This window comes from Cyanistes caeruleus, chromosome 3, assembly GCF_971803275.1.
Source record: "Cyanistes caeruleus chromosome 3, bCyaCae1.hap1.1, whole genome shotgun sequence".
Classification (NCBI taxonomy): domain Eukaryota; kingdom Metazoa; phylum Chordata; class Aves; order Passeriformes; family Paridae; genus Cyanistes; species Cyanistes caeruleus.
Window position 1 is genome coordinate 83,981,061 of NC_141703.1, and position 19,415 is coordinate 84,000,475.

Consider the following 19,415-nt stretch of genomic DNA (forward strand, 5'->3'; position numbering starts at 1 on the left):
GGAGACTCTCATTTACAATCATCTCCAATTGCACTCTCAGCGTGCTGAGAAGCATATAGACAATATCTGGTTGTCCTGTTTGCTTTAAAAGGGTGTGGCTTATATACCCTATGTGAAACCATCAGCCCTTTTATTGCATACATTATCATATCACATTGACAAATCTACTGATTAAAGTCATGGATTGATGCTTTTAGCAGTAACCAAGGCCAGACTGGGAATCTGAAGGCTTCTAAACACACCACAAAATAGCAGGGATGGACACAGACAGCAACTGTACCACATGCATGGGCAGAATATCTTTTGGGATGCACAAGAAATTAGTATTGTGTCTGGAAATGAAATTATGATGAACTCAATAGATAATTACAAGAAAGAACAGCTCAGTGTTTCCAAACACTAGGAATCATAATCCTTTTAGCAAATAATCATGCTGTTTCTATGCCTTACAATTAGGTGCATGAATTGGCAGATGAGACACTTCTCTGTATATCTCAACTGTGTAGAAATATAAGTAGTTATAACAGTTCTTTTTTGTGTAACTAGTAGAATCTGAACTCTTTTGAAAAGGGCTCTTTAGAACTGAGCACCAGCTTTTCATATTTTGTACTCTTTATCTGCACTTCACCAGCTTGAATAATACCAATTAGAGCTGGTGCTATACAGTCACCTTTTAATTTTCTGCTTCTCATGCCTTAGCATACTCATAAATTTGGGTGTTGACTGTTCTGCTGGATTGTTTAAATAAGAAAAAATCAATTTAAGATAAAAACAAGTGTTCTTCTTGTCTGCAAAAATTTCTGGCCTTAATACTCTTGATACGCATCCAGCACAGGTGCTCTACTATATAATTACTGGAAACAGCTTGAAATAACACAGAAATAAGACTGGCAGCCTCAAAAATATTGCCATTGAATTAGGCAAAGGCAGTTGTAAGATTGCACATGTATCATCTTCCAGTCTTTCACTCTCTGATGACCAAAACTGTAGCAGTAGTACAGCAAAAGACAATAAAATTGCTAATATCCACTCAAAAACATTTTCTTGTGCTGCAAATTATTGTAGAGTCAAGTTGAAAGTAGAGATTCACTCTGCAGAAATCATAGGCAACCACACCCCCAAAAAATCCAGGACTGAATCCATTGATCAAAAATGTTTTCATCATTTCCATTTTCTTGTGGGTTAAGTAATAATAAATACAGAAGAGAGAGACTTCAGCTGCATCTGGGGAATTTACAATAAATAGTTAAATAGAACCCACAGCAGAATCTGGGACCTCTCTTCAATACTTGAATACTGCAAGCTGGTTCCTATTTTATAGGAGACCCCAGGTCAAGGACAAGTAATTAATCCTGCTTTTGATGGAGAAAAACTTGTAGTTTATCCCTGGAAATGTTTAAAATTGTAGCTTTACTTTAGAAAAGTTATATTCATTATCATTGCTGGTTTTCTGGCATGCATGGACATTTTCTGTCTGCTGATGAACAGTTCCTTTCTCCAGTACCTCAGTACCCAAAGGGGGCCTAAAGAAAGATGGAGAGGGACTTTTTGCAAGAGCATGTAGTGACAGGACAATGGGGAATGGATTCAAACTGAGAGAGGGCAGGTTTAGATTGGATATTGGGAAAAAATTCTTTCCTGTGAGTGTAGTGAGGAGCTGGCACAGGTTGCCCAGAGAAGCTGTGGATGCCCTACCCTGGAAGTGTTCAAGGCCAGGCTGGATGGATCTCTGAACAGCCTAGTCTAGTATAAGGTGTTCCTTCCCATGGCAGGGGAGCTGGAACTAGATGATCTTTAACAGTCCCTTCCAACACAGGCCATTTTATGGGTCTACAGTTCTAAATTGTGTTCGGGTAGATAAAGTGTGCTGACAGTATCAATACTGGGGTTCAAAACTGAGCAGTAAGATGGTCACTAACAGAGTTCCAACTATTTTTTCCCAAAGAAATGTTTGTTGTACCATCTATCTGCCTTTTACCATTTTCATGGTTAATTGCAAAATTCAAAATCATTAGATTTTCCATTCAACTTGGAGAAAATTTGGCTTTTGTATATTTTTCTGGATTTTTTTTGCCAAGTAATATTGAAGCTAACTGTTCCTGGATACGTGTTATTTATTAAAAAACTTATTTTTTTATTAAAAAACGGAACTTTTTCTGGTCTTGTTAGTGTAAGATTATAGGTGCATGGTATAATTATAGAAGACTTGCTCTTTTAGAGGTGTGTTTAAAATTAAAATTAAATTAAATTAAAGTTAAATGTCTTTGTGTCTTCTTGAAAAAAAATAGTTCATTCTGCTGAAAGCAATACAACCATTAGCCAAATACTTTCCAAGAGAGTCTGGGAAGTTATATGTAAGGTAATAGTGTATAAATTTCTTGGCTCTCTTGAAATAAATGGTCAGGTTTTGCCAAAGTTGCAAGAAATTGGAGCATTCCTTAAAGGAGAAGTGAAATAACATAGATTTTGGTGTCTGGTGTTTTGCCTGTTTCAACACTGTAGGAAGAAAAGGTTACCAAAGGAAAAGTGATTCTGTTACACAGTGGTTCACATTCATACAAATGTTCAGAAGAAACTCTGACTCTTCAGAATTCATGCAAGATCATGTTGGTTTAAGTACCACCATTTTGTTGAGCGTAGTTTGCAGCTTGGTAATCTGAGAAGCAGAAGATTTCAGTCAATGTACATGCCTTCTCCATCTCCTGGAGGTGCTCTATCTGCTCCCTTATCTATAAGGGAGAGGAAACAAAACATAACAGAAACCTTCTTTAGATTATATTTCATCCTCCTGGAAAAGGACATATATTCTAAAGTGGTGGACTTAAATACAGAAAGTGAGAAGAATGTGCAAAAACTTACAAAAGAGAGTAAAGTGGGTTAGTTGTGTAATGTTTTCATGTGTTATTCCAGAAGTCTGTAGGTATTAGCTAAGGTTTTACGTTAGTTCATAAGTAAGAATGGCTCAATCTCACAAGACATCTGTTTCTGAAATTAAAAAGTCAACAACTGCATGATTGCACAGATAGAAATCTTCATTTAATAGAGATCCACGATTCAAAGAGATATGTGACTTAAAATCTTCTAGGGAGCATGAAGCAATTAATAGTTGGAACTTTTTATAGCACCTTTTATCCAAGGATCTCAAAACACTTTATTGGCTTTAATTAGGCCTCACACTATTCAGTATCTGCCTGGAATAGAGAAATGTTATTTTTTAATTCTGCATACAGAGGTACATGTGACACAGAGGTTAAATGACTTGAGAATGATCATGTAGAATCAAATAGTAATGATACGAATAAATCCCAAACCTCCTGCCTTTCAATCCCATATTCTATCCATTCACTAAGTTTCTTTCCTCTGCATTAAACTCAAGGCTTTTTTCTTATCTGTTCTGTAACATGTGTGATTTTGACTACAGGATCAAAGCCCAGGCAATTAGAAAGACTCTCACCCTTTCCAGAAAGAAAAGAAAAAAAAAAAAAAAAAGAAAAATCAGTATAAGACCACTTTCTGCTCTCAGGTAAAGGAGAAACACTTACTATTTACTGCATTGAGAGCTCTGAAAGATATGGAAGAGCAGACTCCAGAGGTAAACATGTTGTCTTTGGAGATAATGAATAAGGGTTTGTGTTTCTGCCTAAGAGGAAGAATAGGTTGGGTTGGGCTTTTTCTGCAGATAATATAAAATGTGAGGAATGCTGCCTGCAGTATGCTCAGGAATTCAGTGTCAGAAATAAAAAAAAAAATTCAATCTTAAGGCTGTAAAGGAGCTAATCTCCTGGGGAAAGATAATAAGGAATCATCTCACCCAGGTATAGCCCCTGTAGCTGGGAAGTGCTGCATTAGAGACACAGGCATCTATACTCATGCAAACTCTTAAATTATAGTCCTTGGCAAAAAGCAGGGGGAAAGAAGGTCAATATGTTTAAATTAGCAGATAATAGAGATAATTCTGCTGTTGTGTTTCTAATAGCAACTTGAATGAGGATATTGGATAGATAATATGATTTGTTTCTTGTAGTTTAAGGTACATTTTGAAAATGGTAAGAAAAGGAAAATAAGCAAAATAACTAGGCTAACACTAGGAACCTGAATAAAATGTGATGCTTTCAGAGCAACCTAATTTAAAGAGCCTGAATTTTTTACTTGTAGGATTGGTTACTTGTCAGATGCTGATAATGACTACTGGTAAGAGACAAGTCAGTTTAGCCCTTATATAGAGAAAAACAGGTGATTTATGAAAACTTGATTCATTTGCCGTATTAGGGACATCTCTAGGCTTATCTTTACATCAAAGCTTGAAAGTGTGAATCCATTGGTTTTTTTTACGTTGTAACTGACTCTCACTAATTTCACCATAATAAGTCACATAAAACACTAGAGCTGGCCAACCAGTGCAAGTAATATTTTACCATTTTTCAGCACCAGGAGATCTTAAGGAGTTGATGTATCATGGGAAGAAATGTTCAATCAAGTAATGAGTTTAGAATAAATAATGAAACTCTTCCATTGATTGAAGTGTCCACCATCAAAGTGATCCCAAGAACAACTATACAGTCAGGTTATAACAATGTTTCCCAGGCAAAACAAGCCAATGCATCCTGTTTTCAGAGGTGATGCTGTGAATTAAGTCACAAGGGTTTGTTTCCACAGGTTATTTGCCAAAAGTTCCTTGGTAATAAGCTAAAATACCAAAGGTACAGGTTAGGAAATTAGCAACTGCCTGCATTGCACTTAGACACAGGAAAAGATGTCACTGAAGTGCTTTCACAGTTCACACTTGACAAAATCTGCAGCACATAGACTCGACTTTTAAATAAATAATCAGTCTTTGCAGTTCTCATCACGGATTCTAAAGGGGCAGATGCAGCCATTGCAAATGATTTTGCTCTGTGTTACATTTGTCAAAAGCTGTCAGAATGTAGTAAAAAGGTGTTTGTACAGAGTAATATGCTGCTTGAACTCCTGTATGTCTTCTAGGCTGGCGGTTTTAGATTGCTGATTTGTAAGAAAGAGTTCCAAATGAGCCTGTTATTTTCTGGCTTTACTAATTTATATATGGTTCACTTCTACATATTAACATGTCTGCAAATTACAGTCAACACTCAAGCCTGAAAGAGGAATTGAATCAGATAGGAAAGGACCAATCTGCTTTACACTGAGGTGCAGTTGTGTAGTCAGATAGCAGGAAATATGTACAAAATAATCATTATTTTACCCATAATTTTGCATGCCTTTAATCATGTCTAAAGTAAATTTGTTTAAAAATGAAGTTTCTGTTGAGGTTAGAGAAAAAGGAGAGGATTTGGGCACGTGCTAAACCAACAAAGTTTACCAAAAATTTTCACACACACATACAAATATGTGATTCTACTATCTTTTACATTGTGTTTCTGTTCCATAAATAAAACTTACCTCACCTTAAAAAAAAAAAAAAAAAAAAAAAAAAGCCAAATCAAGGTTGTTGGGTTCTATATAATGCACCAATTTAAGATGAACATTTTAAAAATGGTGTATTACAGTATTTTGAAATACCCATATACACTGTATGGGTGTCAGGAAATACTATATTTATCTGGAAAACAGACAAGAAAGTTACATCCACCTGATGAACAGGTAGATGTTGGCACTGTTTCTGACTAAATTAATCTTATAGCTAACATAATGTTACAATTTTAATAAATTCCAATTTTGTGTGAATATTATTGGCTGAAAGTTATTTAAGAGTACCATGAGGTAATGGCAGGCAAACATGGAAAGAAGAAAGAAATTGTCAGAAAGATAGAGAGTTCTTACTATTATTTTTGACAAGCTGGTTTAGTTACATTCATAAACATACTAAATAAGGAATGAACTAGTGACAGAAAATTATACTTTCAAGACCATATATGAACCAGTCTTCGTTAGTGTGAAAAGTGTTAAATATGTACTAGTGCTTGAAAACTAGTCTTTCTTATGTTTTATGGGATGAAGTATAAAAATGTAGAGGCGCTGAACCTGCTAACATAAATTTTTCTCTTTTAAAATTTGGAGCACAGGGAGAAAATTGCATTTGTTTTTTGATAACCTCCAAAGACACTACTAGATTGTCCTAATTCCCTGAGAAAACCTTGACCATGTTGCAGGGGCAGAAAGGCCTCAGGGGTCCCTGAACTGCAAATTACTAGAGATAAGCAGTCATCTGGGGGATGAGTTCAAAATATTGGATGGATCTGCTCTATTTTTATACCTCTGCTCTAACTATGGTATGATGAACACTCACTCTCCACTGGAGAAATTAAGACTACTTTCCATTTGAAACACTCACTGTTCTCATTTCCTTTCCCATTAGAAGAAATTGGCAAAGATTGTATTCTCCAAAACATTAATTTTATAAATACATTTCAGAGAGAGAATTATTTTATGCCATACACATAGGTCAGAATTCTCTAAGTAGATTTGCTTTAAACTTTAGGCTTTGAAATGCAGACTGTATGTTAGACATGAAAAATACAGCACATCATCCCAAAATGACAAAAGTTATTTTATTCTTCTGGTTTTTACTTGAGTAGAGTTAATTTTCCTCAGAGTAGCTGGTATGGGGCTAAGTTCTGAATTTGTGCAGGAAACAGATTCAATAACACAAGAGATGATTTTGTTGTTACTGAGCAGTGCTCACCCAGAGCCAAGGCCTTTTCTGCTCCTCACTGACCCCACCAGCGAAGGGGCCAGAGGTGAGCAAGGAGTTGGGAGGGGACAGAGCCAGGACATCTGACCCCAAATGACCAAAGGGATATTTCACACCATATGAGTCTGATCATAAGTCTTTTCTACAGAGTGACACAGAAGTATGACTTTAAATGGGACCCTGGGCAGAAGCAAGCCTTTAAAAGAATCAAATGGGAGATAGCAACAGTACTTGGGACAATACAGACAAGACAAAATGTGAAAAATGTGCTTTCTACCTCAGCCAGGTATAACAGACCCACCTGGAGCCTCTGGCAGAAAATGTCTGGAGAGATTGAAGGTCAACTGGTAGGTTTTTGGTCAAGGGGTATAAAGGATCTGAAGGCTGTTTGTTATTTTTCTTTTAATCATTATTATTCTTGCTATTATTAGTATTTGTATTAGTATTATATTAAACTGTTCTTAAATCAACTCATGAGTTTTCTCACTTTGCCCTTTGAATCCTCTTACCCCCATCCTGCTGCAGTGAGGAGTGTGCAAACAGTTGTGGTACTTAATTGCAGACCAGAGTTATACCACAACATTTATACATACAATAAACCTCCAGAAAGTCTGCAAATTAATCTTTACAAAACATATCCATGCTTTATATTTTGTCTTCTATCATTGTAATAATGTGTGCCTTTTCAATTTCCCATGTAGCTAAAGTACACTACTTTGTGCAGTGATTGCATTTGAATAAATTGTTTTAAGGTTGATGGTATTTTTTTGCCATTACTCTAGGTCCTCTGACAGAGGATGATGAATAACATTGTTAAAGAGAATTTCATGATGAACAACCTCTTCAGAGTTTCTGTTATTTTTTCTTATCTTTAATGGGTGTGTTGCTGTTCATAATTTAACTCCCTGTAGGGATGGGACCTGGATACATAAACTTCGTTCCTCATTCCTACCTTCTTTCGAGAAAGAAGCAAGTGTACATCTAGGGAATGAATTTAAGTGTGATCTACAGGCTGGAGGGCATAGGCACCAGGACCAAAAATTATATTGTAGATGAAGCCAATGTAACTGAACACAAGAGCCCACCTTCAAGATGGTCAATGCTCAGTGAAAATGATTTTTCTAAAAATGTGAAACTCATAAAATTCAATGCAATCTTCCAGCTTGGATTGTTCTAATTTCACTGGGATCATCAAAGCAAATTTTGGGAAGTTCTAATCTCTTGCAAACTGTTGCTGAATATTCAGTTAAATCTGTCAATAGGGAATCATTAACATATAATGATTATTGTATTGTTGTGAAGAGCCATCACTTCTTCTATCAATTGAAGTTTTCACACACTCACACTCTAAAGCAGAAGCAAGTAGTTTATTCAGAGGATTTATATACATTTTTATGCCTCTAAAATAATGGGATTTAGTTTTGCTTTACTTTTTGATGCCAAAATCCTGAACTTTTATTAAGCCAAATCCTCAAGCATAATTAAGCTTCCCATTCCAACAGAAGGACTTGAAATCCTAGTTCCAGAGAGGGCTCTGCAGTCCCTTCAATGCAATAGAAAAAAATCTTGCATAGTAAATCATGTACAAGTGACAGAAATGGTGGGCTGAATGCAATTCCATTGTAGGAAATGAGAGCTAATGAAGCTTAAATCTCCTCTATCCTTTGTAGAAGTTGGACTAGAAAGGTAAGGAGTTATCAATGCCCATCTGCCTGATGTAACTCTGCTTTATATTTCTGTGATGAATATCAATTAAATAGAAATAGGATGAGATGATAATTTCCTGAGGGCTGGAACTGGATGACCACAAAGCTTGAAGAACTTCAGAGTTTGCTACCAAACCTATGGTAATTTGGCACATACTGTGTGGCACTACTGCATGGCACATACAGTAATAGTCTTGGGTTCCCATCAGTCCTAACCATAATTTATTATTTTTTTATTTTCTTGAGCATGATAGAAAGACATCCTGGGTTCTGAATCTGTGATTTCCCAAACTGATTGTGATTTTCTCAATCAGTTGAGAAAAGAACAGGAATGGCAAGAACATCCTTCCACTACCTAAAAAGGGGATATAAGTAAGGCTGGAGAGAGACTTTTGGCAACAGCAAGCAGTGATAGGAAAACAAGGAATAGCTTTAAGATGAAAAATAATAGATTTAGATTACATATCAGAAAGAAATTCTTTACTGTGGTGGTGCTGAAGCACTGGTACAGATTGCCCAGAGAAACTGTGGGTGCCCATTGCCTGGAAATGTTCAAGGCTGGGCTGGATGGGGCTCTGAGCATCCTGGTCTAGTGGAAGAAATCTTTGCCCATGGCAGCAGGGTTGGAACTGGATGATTTGTAAGGTCCCTTCCAAGCAAAACCATCCTCTGATTCTATGATTCTATTAAAATTGTCAAATACAATTGAGTATATAATTACAACAGATATTCAGCACAGACACCCACTAGCAATAATAAATTCAACCTAAAATGTCACTTTGAATACAGTCTGTGTGAACACCTTATCCAGAAGGTAAAGCAGTCCTTTCTATTGGTGTGACTGTATGATATAGTATTGTCCTATTTGTCATGTGTTCACTGAACAGATCAGCTCATTTAGCTCATACTAACTCTCTGTTTATTTATTCCTTTGAAGGTTCAGTAGCACATGCAGCTGTAATGTGTTTGAAACGTGATAAAAGTACAAGGCGTTCTTGATAGAAGTAAAAGCGTGGTTAAAGAGGTTGTGCAGTAACTGTCAGACACATTTTGTAAAGTCATTATCCCATTGCAGACCTCTTTTTTATCTCATTACCAAAATACACATAACAATAATTATCTGAGAAAACAAAAAAGGACTTGTTTTTTCTTTTGACTCTAATGTGTGTGTGTGTGTGTGTGTGTGTGTTTGCGCGCACTTGAACACTTGTTTGTCCCTCTCTGTCCACCTTTCTTCCTCAAAATGTAGTTGGAAATGCAGGTCACTAAACCAACCAAATCATTCCTAGACATGAAAGAAATTCTACCAAAAGCTTGTCCTTAAATCAGGATTATATGACCATTTTTTTATCTATTTTGGTTATTCCAGATCATGGATGCAATAAGGAAAAAAAAAATTTAAAATCTCAATAACTCAAGAAAATATTTCTTAAATAATAGTAACAATGAGAAAAATGTGGAAAGGCTATTCAGCATGGATATTTCCTTGATCAGCCACCCTTTGATAAGAGGTTACACATCTTTGGATGCTGCCTTAGGAAGAGGTAGGGGTCAAACCTTAGCTACAGAGTCTGCAAAAGCTGCACACCAAAATCTTGTCTATTTAAACAAAGGCTGTTTACAAGAAATCTCTATCTTACTATCTTTTGTTTTTTTTCAAACTGACTTAGATTCTAACAAAAGTAGGGCAGAAAGGCTGCTTTGCTCTTTCTATAGAAAAAAACACGTTTAGCATACTGAATTTATCCATCTGCATTTCTCTGAGAGAGGATGGTAGAAGGAAAAGAACTCATATTTTATATACAGTTCTCATACAAATTTCAGACCTCCACAAAGAATAGCACAAAATGACAATACTCTGTAAAAGTCTTATAGCTAAGAAGTTAGAACCACTTGCAAAGTGAAAGGACAAAGTGAAAGGAAGAACTTCTCAGTTACCCTGGTGAATAACACTTTGACAGTTGTTTCTCAACAACTCAAATGTGAACTGTTCAAACCACAAAATAATGAATAACAGAAGTGATGTTGTTGTTTTGGATGTTAGTGTGAGGAACCTCTGGAGATAGCATAATCCAGTCCCTTTTCTTAGAGCAGGTTGTTCAGGGGCTGTCCTGTCTAGGTTGAAATATACCCAAGTTTGGACACCCCACAACTTCTGTATGCAACTTGTATTCAACCATTGTCACAATAAAAATAGTGTTCTTTAGTTTTTAAATGGAATTGTGTTTATGTGGAGTTGTGCAGAGAACACAGCAACCGGTCTTCTCATCCACTGAGCCAGTCACCATGTTATGAAAAACATAACATGTTTATCATAAAAAACCATGATTTTTTATCCGTCTGGTTAAATAGGATTTCATTTTCATAAGTTGGTGTAGACTACCCAACCCCCTTATCCTGGAAATGGAAGCAAATCAACTAAAGTATTCTTCCCCACCAACCTACAGAAGCGTTCCCTTATGTAATGTCAGTGCCTCAATTCTGGAAGCTAGGAGTATGAATTTTATGACTTGGATATGAATAAGTGATTTCCTGTGGAAAATCCTGAAAGTTACTACACATGTTTAAATATTAGTCTCTTGCTTTGGAGGCAATGTATTCAACATCCAAAAGAATGCAGGAGCTATAAAAAGAATTCAAAAACTGGCAATTACAATGACCACAGACAAGTGGAGATAATGAAACTAATTGTGTTTCAGTTTGGATCTGAGATTACTTTGATTGGGGTACATTAGATAAACTCATCAGAATGTAAATCAAAAGATATTTTCTTGTTAAAAATAAATGAAAAATGTACTAATATTTAATCAATTTTGACTGAGTTTAAAAGCCTTTGTGATTCATGGGAGGATTTAATTTATCAAGATTTTTGTGAAAGACTGGATGGAAACCAAAACTTAAAACAATGAAGATGAGTTTGGTGTAAATACTAAGGTGGGTAAAGAACAGGTTGATGGAAGAGTTATAAAAGGTGTGTTGGAAAAGGAGCTATAACTGAGAGGAAAGATATTAATGGAATAGGTAGTTAGGAATATGTTTTCATTTAATAAATAAATTGATTGCAAGATTGGTCAATGGGCAGAATATTGTACAGAGTAAATGGGATCATTCTGAGAATGGGAAGAAAAAAAAAAAGAGGGAAGACATTTGATAGTGAAAATTGAGATTTAGGCCTCTAGGAACTTGGAACATAAGGTCTACTTTAAACTGGATGCTTGTATCTGGAAGTGATAAGGAGACTTCTGTTTCTTCCAGTCAATCACAGGACACCCTTCAGTACAATGTGTAATGTGACCATAAAAAATACCAAATGTGATTCTTTAGCCATGTGAAAGAAAGTATTACCACCATCATTTGAAAATATTAGCAGATTTGCAACAGGTGTTCCATTCCTTGTGCACAGTTCACAGTTAAGAATTTCATATGTAATAATTAGCAGTGCAATTGGAACTGAAGAAGAAATGGCCATGCAATTAGATATAGAACTGAGAAAACAATAGTTAGATTAATTGGAACAGATCTTCCTAAAAGTTCTGCTAAGGCTCATGAAGAACGTGGAGGTGATTTGAGACAGTCAGCGCAACTTCACCAAGGACAAATCTAGCCTCACCAGCCTAGTGGCATTCCATGTTGGAGTGATTAAACTGGTGGACAAGGGAAGACCTGTATCTATCATCTACCTGGACTACCGTAAGGTCTTTGACAAGGTCCCCACAACATGCTTCTCTCTAAATTGGAGAGAGAAGGATTTGATGGGTAGACTGTTCAGTGGATGATAGATTGGTTGGATGATCACATCCAGAGGGTTTTGCAGAATGGCTCAGCATCTAGATGGAGATTAGTGACAAGTGACATTCCCTAGGGTTCTGTACTGGGCCCAGTAATGCTTATTATCTCCATCAATGATACAGACAGTGAGATCAAGAGGCACCCTAAGCGAGTTTTCAAGTGGCATACAGCTGAGCTGTGTGGTTGACACACCTGATAGGATGTCATCCACAAGGACTTGGACAAGCTTGAGAAGTGGACTCACAGGAACCTTGTGAGGTTTAACAAGGCCCAGTTCAAGGTTGTGCATCTGAGTCAGTGCTGTCCCCAATGCCAACAGAAGGTGGGTGATGAAATCTGCACATGAGCCAAAAATGTCTCTTAAAGCTCAAAAAGCCAACTGAAAGCTGGTCTGCATCTAAAGTAGTATAGCCAGGTCAAAGGACTCCGCTTACGTGAAACTCCACCTGGAGTACTGTGTCCAGTTCTGAGGTTCTCAGCACAGGAAAGAGATGGATTTGTTGGAACAGATCCAGGAGGGCCACAAAAATTATAAGTAGGCTGTTGCACCTCTCCTCTGAAGACAACTGAGAGAGCTGAGGTTGTTCAGACCTGGAGAAAAAACTGTTCTGGTAGGGCATTTCAGTAGTTAAAAAGAGTGTTTATTAGAAAAAAATTGGACAGGCTTTTTAACAAAGTCTGGTGTGATGGTACAGGGAGTTAAACTACCAAAGGGTTGGTTTATCCTAAATACAAGATAGAAGCTTTTACAATGAAGGTGGTACGACACTGGTACAATTTGCCCTGAGAAGTATCAGATGCCCTATTCTTGGAAATATTCCAGGTCAACATGGAATGGGCTCTGAGTAATCCCATAAAATGGAAGGTGTCCCACATTATTGCAGGAGGGGTTTGACCAGATAACCTTTAAACATCCCTTCCAACAATACCATTCTATGACTATGATATCGTGAACTGTTTTATCTGAGAAGTTTGAGCAGTTTACAAAAGAAATTAAAGAACTGCCTGACAGAAGAGAAAAAAAAAAAAAAAAAAATCCAGTCCTATTCTTTATGCTTTTGAGGAGAATTGATTAAATCCTTTGCTGAAGATAATGTTACTTTCAGCAGTTCCCTGAAGATTTTGGTATCCCTCTTGAAAGATGTCCTGTCAGTTGATCTAAGGAAAATAGCATGAATGGACCATTCACTAAACTCACACAATAATTCTTCTGAGATAAAGATATTTACAAAAATTTTAGTAGTACAGCTATTCATCAATGTTGCTTTACTGTCTCTACAGTTTTGAGCTCTGGCTATGATTTCGGAATTCACCAGAAGGATGGTTGACTCCCTGGGGTTGTGGGCTCCTTTTTCACCCCAATACATTGCAGTCAGTGCTCGTGACACAGCAGATGCAGGAAAGAGAGGAGCTGAAGAAAAGAACTGGGGGAGGTTATAATATTTTTTCATTAAAAAGACAGGTCTACACCTCTGATTAAAGTTACAAAAAATCCAGTCATGTTTACAGTGAATGAGATCTTTCCATGAGAGTTTATTAGTTTGTATCAGTGGACAGTCACTCAGGCAGCAAGGCTCTGTTAGATCACTCATTAATCTCTTTGATAATGTGGTATTGTTCCCTAATGTACAGTTATTCACCTTTTGTTCAGTCTACTTTTAAATGTCAAGAAATGGGGTTTATATCCCCTTTGGAGATTACTCTACAGATTAATAGGTCTCAGTCTCCATCTTCTTTTCCCACTTCTCTCAAAAATCAGCCATTATTTTCCTTTTCTCAGTTTTATCCAATAACTCATAGCCATATCCAGTATTACACCAAATTAATTCTTACTTTTTTTTTTTTTTAAACTAAAACCTTTCAAATAGCTTCAGGCAGCTATCATTTTCCTCTCCACGTCTCTAGGCATGTTGCTATTCTTAAAAACCTGTGAATAGAACACAAATGGAAAAGAGACATTTAGTGACTATAGATCTCTTGTATTAGATTATGATTTTAGGTTACTGTGTGTAAACGAGTATTGTAAATAAGCTATGGCTTATGCAAAAAATGAGAATAGAGATAATAAATTGCTTACAAAGGTGGTTTATACTGTAACAATATGGAAAATTGCATTTTGCACATCTTCTACATGAAATTTGCACACGTGCCATAGAAACCAGCTAATGCTTCTCAGCAACACAACCTCAAATGAAAACCTTCTGAACTTTTACCCCTTCTCTTACTACCTAGTAATTATAAAATTTAAATTACTTTTCTTCAAAATCTACTGTTGTCACAAATTTTTTTATTCCCCTGGAAAAAAATTCAATCATTCAGTCTTAGTACATAAAACTCAAAATTAAGTGAGGAGAAAAAGCAAGCTACTACAATTTTCCCTAAAATGCGGCAGTTTTTAATACTCTGCGAACACATATTGCAATAAATCCTAACCTGCTTTTATTTCAAATACGGAACGGGATGAATCATTGTAATCAATGCAAAGATATTCATTTTGCTTTTCTGGTGAGGGTGAATATATAATATAATTAATATAATACATATCTGATAAGAATACAATACCTGCCACTGCCTTTTGCAACTACCCTCTTCTATTTTCTACAGAAATCCCAGCTAACACTCAGGGCCTTAGGTGTTATCAACCTTTAATAAGAAGATCATATTTTAGTCTTTTTTAAGGAAACATAGGATTCCTGAATTGTTTTTCTTGACTGTCTTCTGTGAAAAGGTGACCAGAGGTGACAAAGAGCAGAACGAGTCTATCTATATATCTCTTTATACAAAAATATATATGAGCATGTGCTTGTGCACGCATATATATACATATAGATAATGTAATATAGTATGCAATTTTAAAGTCTGATTCTGTTGATTGTATAGGTTAAATCAGCCTCCTCATTAAATCAATTTCAAAGGGAAATGAATATATTTAAAGAGTGAGACATGTCTAGCATTTATCCTGATGAGCTAAATCCATTTTAAGTATACTAAAGTGATCAGAGTTACTGTGGGGATGCAGTCATCTCAGTGTTTGCATAGGATTATGAATGTACCAGGGCATTTGTTAAGTATTGTTCCAAGTAATTACACTCACTACTTTTCACTTGCAAATGCTGGAATATTAAGCTGTGTTCCATTATCTCAGACATAATGCTGCCATTGGCTTGGACTCTGTGGATATTCTGTGTAGTAAGACTGATGGATGTAAGCAAAATATATTTTTAGGAACTGAAACAAGCTTTGAGCACTAGGTTCTGAGGGATATATATACTAGGAGCAAGTTTATCTTATCCCACTAAATTCTGATTCAAGTTCATAGGGAGACAAGAGCCTTTTGACCTTTACATACCTGCTTTTTCTACTGCTTTACAGAATCGTAAAAGGCTTTGTGTTGGAGGTGACTTTAAAGATCATCCAGTTCCAACACCCCCTGCCATGGGTAGGGAGACACTCTGCTAGATCAGGTTTCTCTAAGCCCCAACTTGGCCTTGAACACTTCCAGGGGTGGAGCATCCACAACTTGTCTGGGCAATCTGTGCCAGTGTCTCATCACCCTCACAGTGAAGAATTTCTTCCTAATGTACAACCCAAACATAAACTTTTTTAGTTTTATCTCAGTGCCCCCTTTCCTTTCACTATGTCCTACTCAAAAGCCCCTCTCTGGCAGTCTTCCAGACTCTTTAGGTACTAGAAGGTCCTATATGATGTTACTAGAGCCTTTTCTTCTCAGGCTGAGCAACTCTGACTCAGTCTTTCCTCACAGGAGAGGTGTTTCATCCCTATAATAATCTCTTTACTTCTCCTTAACTTCATATTAACCTGCTCATATTATGCTGCGGGATGAGTGATGGTCATGGTCAGCTGTTACAGGCTAGGCATCTTATTACTGCCAGCATTGGCACATGGATAGAAGTCCCTGGAAAAGTTTAGTTTGGTCTCAGATGTTTGGTCTGGTATCTTTTTCCTGTAAAATCACATTTAGCCAGAGAGAACTGCGTAATATCCTGAACAAGGATAACACAGTGGTCAATAACTGAGACAGCCTTTGCAGAAATACTTGTACCAGTTAGGAGCAATGTGGCCTAATACTTGAAGGGAGGATTCAGTGTTCAGCATAAGTGTTACTTTGTCCAGTATTTCAGAAAATCAGAAATGGTGTCTGCCTGCCTCACATATTGAGCTTACAGTTTCAAGGTCAGAGATAGGACCAAGAGAACAAGCAAAGCATGATGTAAATATTTTTTTGTCTCGATTAGTAGATGTGTCTCCTATGTTTAAGTAGAAGCTTAAATGGTTTGTATTAGGAGAAAAAAACCCAAACAAACAAACCCAAAGTGGAGACAATTTCAACAATTGCTAATTTCATTTTTATGCAGCTTAAAAGTGTTTTAATCTGATTATTTAGAAGAATAAGTTTTATTGTATGCTCATGCTCACAATGCCCACCTCCCACAACCACACCAGGCTAATTCCAAACCTAGTGATCAATCTAGACTGGATCTACAGAGAGAAAGAAATAGATACTGAGTCTCAAGTTTCAGTGGCTGGGTATAGAAAGGAAATTTTGAGAAGGTCCTTGTTGAAGAAAGGCTCTGGGATGACTTCAGTGAATGTCCAGTGTGGACACCCATCTACAAACAGCATTTTCTTCCTGCCCCAGCAGTGGAAGGAAAAGGGAGATTTTAACAGGGTGAGTAGATGCCAAGGACTCTATGGGGAAACTGAAACTCTATATCCTGCAGTACTTGAGAGTTGCTGGGCACACATTTGTAGGAATATGTGCTACATTAGTCTTGCTGTTCACTGAGACAGTTGCATCAATCATTCCACAGGAAATAGTATGGGGGAAGAGCCCAAAAATCTGTGGTGGCCAGGATCTGACTCCCAAAAGGAAAAAAAAAAAGGAAAAGGAGATTTATCTTGACAATATTCAAGGTATTAAACTGGGGAATGAAGTTAACTGTTTCTTGAGATAGCATAACAAGAAGAAATAATAAACTATTGAGGCTTACAGGAAATGATGCAAGGGTTTATCTTGTTCTAATCTCATTTTTATTTCACACATGCAAATCGAAAGCTTTCTCTGATATTGTTTCCTACTGCATTTCATTTGGAAGCTAAGAAAACACAGGTCATTGCATAGACAATGAGGAAAAATTTACTGGATCACCAGAGTCAAAGAATGGAGATCACTGTGCAGCTGGCTGACAGCAGTGGGCAGAGTTTCCCACAGCTCAGTATTACATCCCATACTGTTCAACACCTTCATCAAAGACCTTGACAAATATCTAGTGTACCTTTAGCATATTTTCAGGTGACTAAACTTGGAGAGAGGCTGAAAGCAAATGCCAGAGCTTCTAGCTAGAGTGGCCTAGACAAACTCGAGGAATAATATAACAAAGAGATTATTAGATTCAACAAGAAAAAGTGGAAAGTTCTACACATATGGCAGAGTAATCCTAAGCATCCAGACAGGATGTCAAGAGTCTGACATGGTAATGGCCCCACTGAAAACACATGGTGAATGCAATGGTCTCCAAGGTGGAAGGAATATGGGCCACTGAATTTGTTTTCACCAGAAAATGGAAATACTGCACATTGAAAAGTACACTCACCAGATCAAAGTAAACTATTATAGTAGTTTAGATTTGCCAGTTTGATTTTCCTGGCCAACACATCAAATAATGTGGTGGGTTTAGCGCTGGCAAAAATCACCAGTGCACTGACTCATTTCTTGCTGTGAGATATGGATTAGGAGAAGGACAGAACTGCAGAACAGGCTTAAAACTTAAAAGGTATAAAGAAACTTTTTTAAGAGGACTACAAGAATAAGAAGCATCAGAATAAAACCTCCAGAACACCTTTCCTCCCCCTGCCCAATTTTTCCTTTCCCAACTGACAATGTAGAGGCAAAACCTGGGATGTTAAAGTAGTACCAACTATAAAATAGACTTTCATCAGTTCTTGTAGGGAGAGGAGTTTTCTCTTGTCATGCCATGGAGACTTCTCCACAAGAAACAGTTCTCTCATGGCTTTTCATTTCCACAAATAGGAGCTGCCCAGGAAAAGTTCTGCATTGTGAAATTCCTCCCATTTTCACAGCCCTCCCAGAGGTGTGTCCATGGGCCATGAACTCATGGGGTATTATTTAATAATAATAATAATAATAATAATAATAGTTGTTATTATTATTGTTATTAGTATTAGTATTAGTATTAGTATTAGTATTATTGGATGAGTTGTTCAAAGGCAAAGGTTCTCTTCATCTGTCTCTGTAATTATTTTTTGGAACAGAGGTTTTCTTCTTCTCTCCCTGGGGCCAAAGAGTCTTCATCACTCTCATCTCTCCTTCTGTTCAAGCTTCTTATGAGATCACAGCTACTCCAGCATCTGCTTGGTTTCATCAATGGATGTATCTGCTCAGATCTACAGCTTGAATACTCCATCCCCCTATACTCTCTCATGAATTAAAGGAGATATTTCAGTATATCATTGTCCATTTCCGTGGCCCTACCAAAAGAGCTTTCAGCCCCATTAGGGCATCTCCTCATTCTCCTTCCATCTGAAGACTGACTCCTTCTTTACTGACCTTGGTGTCTTCATGTTGTCTTTCTACACATTGTCATTCTTTTTCTCTCCCTGGAGAGAGGATTAAGATCTGCTGGTCTCATCTGTGAAAGGGTTGATATCTCGTCCAGTGGCCCAGTGGCCACAGAAGTCACAGTGATGGATTTCAGGCCATGCTGGGCCCCTCCCTCTGCCCACCAGCTGCTGGGAGGGGCAGACGGTCCTGGCTTGGCCTGGAGCCATCAGTGCAGGCTGGGGTGGGGAAGCTTAGTGTCAGTGAGATGTCAGCAGTCATGGCCCAGCCCGGCCTGGGGCCAGGGCCCTGCAGTCTCCATCCTCCACCTGGGAGCCACTGGGGTCCGGCCCAGCCTCCCTCAGGCCGCACAGGCCATGGGGCAACAGGGCCGGCCTCATCAAAGGCTCAGTTGTCTTCTGAGGCCGGAAGCCAAGAGAGAGATTTCCCAGGCTTGCTGTTTTTAAAATGTGAATCTCACAGAGGCAGATCTAATTTCTAAATGCTTCAAAATGTTGTCAGTTCTTCGAACTAGCCAGCTATTGGCCTTTCCCAGACATAGAGGAAGCTCCCTGCAGCTTCTCTCAAAGAAATCACTTCCGTGGATGGTTTCTTACTTCTTCCCCAAATGTCAATCAATGTAAAGCCACCACAACTATCATTTTCTTCC

The 19,415-nt window shown here is 37.5% G+C and overlaps 1 protein-coding gene and 1 long non-coding RNA gene across 2 annotated transcripts in view; one reads left to right on the forward strand and one right to left on the reverse strand.

The window, feature by feature from the left end:
* TENM4 (teneurin transmembrane protein 4) overlaps positions 1–19,415 on the forward strand; it is a 1,355,518-nt gene that overhangs the window by 623,557 nt on the left and 712,546 nt on the right. The gene's annotated exons all lie outside the window — the stretch shown is intronic.
* LOC147654292 (uncharacterized) lies at positions 13,946–19,065 on the reverse strand. Its single transcript, XR_015284887.1, has 2 exons — positions 18,755–19,065; positions 13,946–14,092 (listed from the first exon to the last, which is right to left on the reverse strand). It is a non-coding gene; the product is annotated as an uncharacterized LOC147654292 (long non-coding RNA).